Source organism: Mixophyes fleayi, chromosome 1 (genome assembly GCF_038048845.1).
Source record: "Mixophyes fleayi isolate aMixFle1 chromosome 1, aMixFle1.hap1, whole genome shotgun sequence".
Lineage (NCBI taxonomy): Eukaryota > Metazoa > Chordata > Amphibia > Anura > Limnodynastidae > Mixophyes > Mixophyes fleayi.
Window position 1 is genome coordinate 360,430,792 of NC_134402.1, and position 7,030 is coordinate 360,437,821.

Genomic DNA, 7,030 nt, shown 5'->3' on the forward strand with positions numbered 1-7,030 from the left:
AGCCCCAGCATGCTTTGCCAATAGACAACCTGTTGATTGCTAGAAGGGCATGCTGGGACTTGTAGTTTCACAACATCTGGAGGGCCGCAGGTTGGACAGGCCTGAGTTAAATCTTATTTACGGCTTAAATAAATCACAAAAGTGAAAAGACACCTTTTGCATCATAGCAAAATAGTAAAATAATTAAAGACACAATTTTAAAAGAAACTTAAATTGAATAAAGACTGTTCAACACCCTCTTCCACTGCCATATCTATTAAATAAAAAAAAATATTTCTTGATCCTTCATAGTCCAAATGGGAAAAAGAAGACCCACACACTATGACAAACCCACGAGAAATGATTAGAACTTAAGAGTACCCAGAACTCTCCTTTACCAGCCAGCCAGTTACAAGCGTTACCCCACTTGGCTGCTTTTAATGAGTACATTTCTGCAGGTAACTAAGTGGAGAAATATTTTAGGTTTAGAGCAGTGAATCTTACCCTTTTCCGCCAGCCCTCTTGCCTGCATGAACCAGTATTCACCTATCAAAAATCTTTGCTTTCTCTGAAACAAACACTATCATTTTTTCTATGACAGAGTCACTAATATGCAAACACTTAAAACACTACATCTAACCGATTTGATGCAATGATAAAGATTGATGATGTTTGTACAATATGAATCCACCGGAGTGCTTCTTCATGGTTATGGGAAATCCCCATCACCATGTTAAATGACTAGGGATTTCTTCCTGGCAGACTGGCCTAATATCATGCATGGTATAGATAAATCAGCCATCTCATTCAAGACATTGCTAATGTATATATACTGACACTAACTTAATAGTTGTTAATAATACATTGCATTGTGTCTACTAGAAATAAAAATATCTATTTGAATCTATGATGAGTCCCAAAGGTGCCTGATAATAAATATCTTAAAATACATGTTTGTTATTCCTATACTCAGGGCAATTTTAATCTGATAAATACATATCAGGTTAATATTCTGGAAGTGTGTAAAAGTAAATATTTTGAAAAAGTATTTTTTTATGGTTTTCTTTTGTTATTCCCTAGGTAATAGGTGTAAAATAATAATAATAAAAAAAATCTACTTCAATGTATTATCAGAATAATCTTATATCCAGAATAAAGTTTGCTTGAGTTGATTTAGAAATTATAATTGTATTCCTGAAGAAAAAGACACTGCACAAAACCATGAAAATGAGTTTGGTTATACAGGAATAAATAAGTTAGTGAGCGATGATCAGGTTGTTATATGTACCAGAACCTTAGGTAAATGTGCCAATTTCTTAGTGTTAATGATGTGAACGGTTAATGTAACAGTCTAAGCACTGGGCTGGTGGGCTGCTAAAATTATCATACATTTTAACATTGTTTTTACTTTTTGCATATAACATTTTACGAAGTTGGTGATAAAAAAAAGTGTCAGTGGAATTGGCGCCAGACGTAATATGGGAAGCTCACAAAGCTACCATTCGCGGGCGACTCATAAGTGTTGCCTTGCAGGTAAAGCGTAAAGCCGCCCTAGAAATCTCCTCATTAGAGCAACGTATCTTCACTCTTCTGACGCAGCATAAGCTGGTCCCCGATCCATCTCTATTAACACAAATTAACTCTTTAAAGGGCCAGCTTAATTACCTTCTGTCTCGACGGGCAGCATGCATATTACAGAAGCTTCAACAACGCTTCTATGATAAGGCAGACAAGGCGGATTCATTGTTAGCTCGGAAGCTCCGTCAGAGGCGTGTCCGAGGAACTATTGACAAACTCCATAAGAACTCCACTAATTCAGTAACATATGACCCTCTAGAAATTGTTAAGGAGTTTAGAGACTTCTACGCTTCCCTTTATAACCTTCCTGGCCCTCCCCCCCCCCCCCGGGGGATCTCCTTTCGGATTCTCTGGAGTCGTACCTAGCTAATACCCCTCTTCCACACCTCTCTCAATCCCAGCTCACTTGCTTAAATGGGGACATCACACAGATGAAGTAAAATTAGCTATAAAATCCCTTAAACCCGCCTCTGCCCCCGGTCCTGATGGCTTTTCAGCGCAGTATTATAAAAAGTATGCTGCGGACCTTGTTCCTTATTAAACATCCTTTTACAACCTAATTCTGGAGGGGGCTTCCTTTGACTCTGCTACCGTGCTTGCCAATATTGCAGTAATTCCTAAACCTGGGAAAGACCTTCTCCACTGTGCGGGCTATAGACCCATTTCCCTCCTCAATGTAGATCTCAAGCTTTATGCTAAAATATTGGCTACCAGGCTTAACCCTTTGCTCCCAAAACTGGTTCACCCGGACCAAACAGGATTCATCCCAGGGAGACAGGCCCCCGACAACACTAGACGATCAATCAATTTGATCCACTCTATACATAACGGAAATTTGCCCTCGCTCATGATGGCCTTGGATGCGGAAAAGGCGTTTGACCGTATCTCTTGGACATTCATGAGGGGGGTCCTCGAATCCATGGGCTTTTGTGGTAGGTTTCTAACTGGTATTTTGGCTCTCTATAGAAACCCCTCTGCTACGGTTTTGGCCAATGGCCTAACTTCCAAACCATTTACAATTTCTAATGGCACTCGCCAGGGTTGCCCCCTCTCCCCGTTGATCTTAGCTCTTATAATCGAACCGTTAGCAGCCAGAATTCGTTGCAACCAATCCATTTCCGGTATTAAGGTCAGTTCTACGGAAAGCAAAATTGCTTTGTATGCAGATGATGTCCTCATTAGCATGTCCAACCCCATTATCTCTCTCCCCCCCCTCCTTTCAGAATTAGATACTTATGGGCACTTCTCGGGCTATAAAATGAACCCTGCCAAAACTGAAACTTTGGATTTCTATATCTCTAAAACAGATAAGGCAATCCTAGATCAAACATTCCCTTTCACCTGGCATCGCCATAAAATAAAATACCTGGGGGTCTTCCTTACCAAAAATCCCTCCCATCTATTCCAAGCTAATTTCCCCCATACCCTTTCCCAAATTAAGAAAGATTTCAACACCTGGTCCCTCCAACTTATCTCCTGGATAGGTCGTATAAACTCTGTTAAAATGAATATTCTTCCCAGACTGTTGTACCTTTTTCAAACCTTGTCTATCCGAATTCCCCCCTATGTATTTAAATTCCTCCAATTTGAGTCTTCTAAATTTATTTGGGCAGGTAGACGCCCACGAGTACGGCTCAGGGTCCTACAGAGATCCTCACGGGGTGGTGGCCTAGGTAATTCCAATTTTAAAAAATACTACCTATCGGCCCAAATCACTCAATGTGTCCTATGGAACGGTCCTGTTTTTGCTACGGTCTGGGTGACACTAGAGGCGGAAAGTCTGGGGATGCTCACTCCTGCCTCCCTTCTGTGGATTCCAAGGGCCCGTCGCCCCAAAAAAGCTTTGTCTCATCCCATAATCTCCCACTCTCTGGCTATATGGGACTCATCCATCAGGCTCTATGGTCTCTCTCCGCAGCCATCACCAATTATCCCCCTCTTTAATAACCCTGATTTCCCTCCTGGCTTACACCATTCCGCATTCCTTCCTTGGCATTCCCGAGGGATACGTTTCCTAAATGACATAACCCGCGATATAACTTTTCCCCAATTCACGGATATTCAAACTAAAATTGGCTTGCCCACACGGATATTTTATCAATTCCTGCAAATTCGCAATTTTCACTCCCTCTCCAAACCACGTCTTACCTCTCGACATCTCACTACAATTGAAACACTGTGTCTGCGCCAAGCATCGACGTCAGGTCTTATTTCTAATATCTATTCTGAACTAATTGTTCCCTCTACTCCTCCTCGAGACTCCCATGAGATGTCATGGGAACATGACCTGGGCTCTCCTCTTGATGATGAGGAGTGGTCGGAAATTCGGGACAATGTTGCCTCCAGCTCAATCTGTGTCCGAATAAAGGAAAATGTTTACAAACTTCTTTACCGGTGGTACTATGTTCCTACTCGACTACAAAAGATACTGCCTGATTCCTCTGACAGATGTTGGCGTCTATGCTTTGGCTCGGGCTCTTTCCTACATATATGGTGGGACTGCCCAAAACTGATTCCCATCTGGCGCGAAATTAAAGCTTTGATAGAAATGTTAATTCAAACCCCCATACAATTGGACCCTAAATTTTTCCTTCTACCCCTTGGGTTCCCCACGGCCACTAGACACCAAAATAAACTTGCTCGTCACATTATTTCAGCGACCACATGTCAAATCGCCATAGATTGGAGGCAGGCTGCCCCCCCTTCATTCTCCGCTGTAACTAATAGGATTTGGCATACGTATAAGATGGAATATATGACTAGCATTATACGAAACACGGCCAAATCTTTTGACAAGGTCTGGGACCCCTGGATGTCTCACTTCCAATACCGCTCCCCCTTTTCCTAATCGTTCCCCCTCCCCTTACGTAGCCCCCTTCCCCCCCATCTCATTGCCTCTGGCTCAAGAGCGATCTCCCACGCCCCTCCCCTTCTCCCCCTCCACCTCTCATCTTCTCTTTTATCTTCCTCTTTCTCATCCTTCTTCTCTTTTAAATATAAAAAAATCGGTCTTTATTTTATAGAATCGGTGCTATTTTTTCTCTGAAGCACTGAGATTTCTACTTCACTATTCAATGTACTGAATATATTTTGTTTGATATAACATGTATCCTTTTGCATTGTTAATTCTTTTTTGACCGTTAATAAACACTTGTTTTAAAAAAAAAAGTGTCAGCACAGTTCAAATATCAGGCTTTTTTCTCACAGAGACTAACCAGCCTCACTCCCCTGCCAGTGAGAGACTGACTGAGCTGAGGAGCAGCCTTTTACCTGCACCACTCAGGTGCAGCTCCTGATTACAAGCAGGTTCACAGCAGAGCCGTAACTGGGTAGGTGCGAACGGTGCCGTCGCTCAGGGCGCAAGCCAAAGAGGGGTGCAGCGGCTGCCCGCTACCTGCCTCTGTGACTATAAGTGACAGACCTCATATTCAGACTGGCGGGCCGCCCGGCGCATCAGAAATGGCGTCCGTCACCCGACTCCTCCTGCCTTCTAACTCTGTCATCTGTCCTTGCAGCGTCTGATGTCATGACGCTGCTAGGGAGCAGAGCAGCAGAGAAGAGCCAGCTGCACACAGCGACGGCTGGACAGTTAGAAACAGAAGTAAGAAGATAGAAGGTAGGGGGGGATGTGTGCTGCTATGATCGGGGGTGTATGTTGTATGCTGTTATGTGTGAGGGGGGTGTATGCTGCTATTATGTGTGAGGGGAGGAGGGGGTGGTGTATGCTACATGCTGCTATGATGAAGTGGGGGGGGTGTCTTAGCACGTGGGTGGAAAGATGCCTATTCATTTATTGGTGGAGTTTGGGTGGAGGGAAATTATTTAAAGGGTGCTATTTTATTTGTGGGACAATTTAATTTATTGATGGGGCTTTTTAATTTAATAGTGGGGTCTATTAATTTAAGGTGAGGTGATGGGATCTTTAATTTATTGCTCGGTGGTATGGGGCTATTAATTAACTGTGGTGCTGAGTTTGGGGAGGAGGGCTTTTTGTTAAATTTGAGTGTGAATTATTTAATGCTGGGGATGATTGTGGGAAATGTTTATATTTATTAAACATAGATGCTATTTACTTTTTGCTGGGGCTGCTTGGAGGGAGGGAAATAGGTTTATTTATTGAATAGAAAAATTATTATTTTAATGTTGGGGCTGGAAGGAGGCCTAATTATGCCATATAAGTATGGCTGTTATAGGAATGCTCTTTGTATTGTACGGCGGTCACTAGGATGCTCTCTGTATTGTATGGCGGACAGTAGGATGCTCTCTGTATTGTATGGCGGACACTAGGATACTCTCTGTATTGTGTGTGTGTGTGTGTGTGTGTGTGTATATATATATATAATATATTTATTTCAGTATCAGATTATTTTTTCATTGCAGCTAACGTGATAGCTGCATTGAAAGTACTGTGATTCATTACGTAAAGATCCTGATAAAGCCAGAACGTGAAGAACGGGGATGGAGGTGGTTTCAGTGTGGTCTAGCACTTCTAAAGCATTAGCCACACTCCCACAGAAGGTTGGCCATGCCCACTCGACAATTGTCACTCCCACTTAGATGAGGGACGCCGGTGCCCTGTCTCGCTCAGGGCACTAAAATGTCTAGTTACGGCACTGGTTCACAGGTAACCTGGAAGACCCGGTTACAGACCTAATGGATAGAACGCACCCCCTTCTCTCTTCATACGTAAACCCCAGGATCCTTTTCTGGCTTTTCCACAAGCCTATAGTCCTACAGCAGCTCAAAGCTACTATAAATACACTGTCAGGCTCGGCTGAAGTGCAGAAGCACAGGTTCCACTAACCGGTATTAGCGCCACTGAACTAGCGGGTGCGGAGTCTAACGTGCCCCTGGTATTCACTAGGGACACCCGCAAGGAGGTTTGGACTTAGCTACGCAGGGCACGCAGGTCGCGGTCCCACTAGCCAGTTGCCGGTGTAGCAGTAGAGAGGTCAAACAGTCCGGGTCAGAAGCCAATCAGGAGTAAACAGAGCCAAAGGATAATCCGGAGAGTAGTCAGGTGGGCCAAAATCGCAGGAACAGAACGGGGCAACTCCAGAAGAATGGTCAGCAAGCCAGGTCACAACAGGAATGGTGCAGAAGCTGGAGAATGGTCAGGAAAGCCGGGTCACAACAGGTAAGTAAATCTAATCTAAAGCTAAATAGAAGCAGGGATGCGGTCAGAACATGCTGACCGCTAGGCAACGGGACGCGCCTGCGCCCGGCAGGCAGAGGACGGCTGGGGACGCTGTCAGGCTTCCGTCCCTGCACTGCAGGGAGTAAGCAGGGACGGTGCCTGACACACACATTCTCCTGGGGTTTTAAAAGCAGCAGGTTAGGAACCTAGGTGAAATAAACACGTTTTCAGATGCCTCACCCTCGACGCTGTCACTATATTTTATTTATATATATATATATATATATATATATATATATATATATATACATACATATATATACATACACACACTAT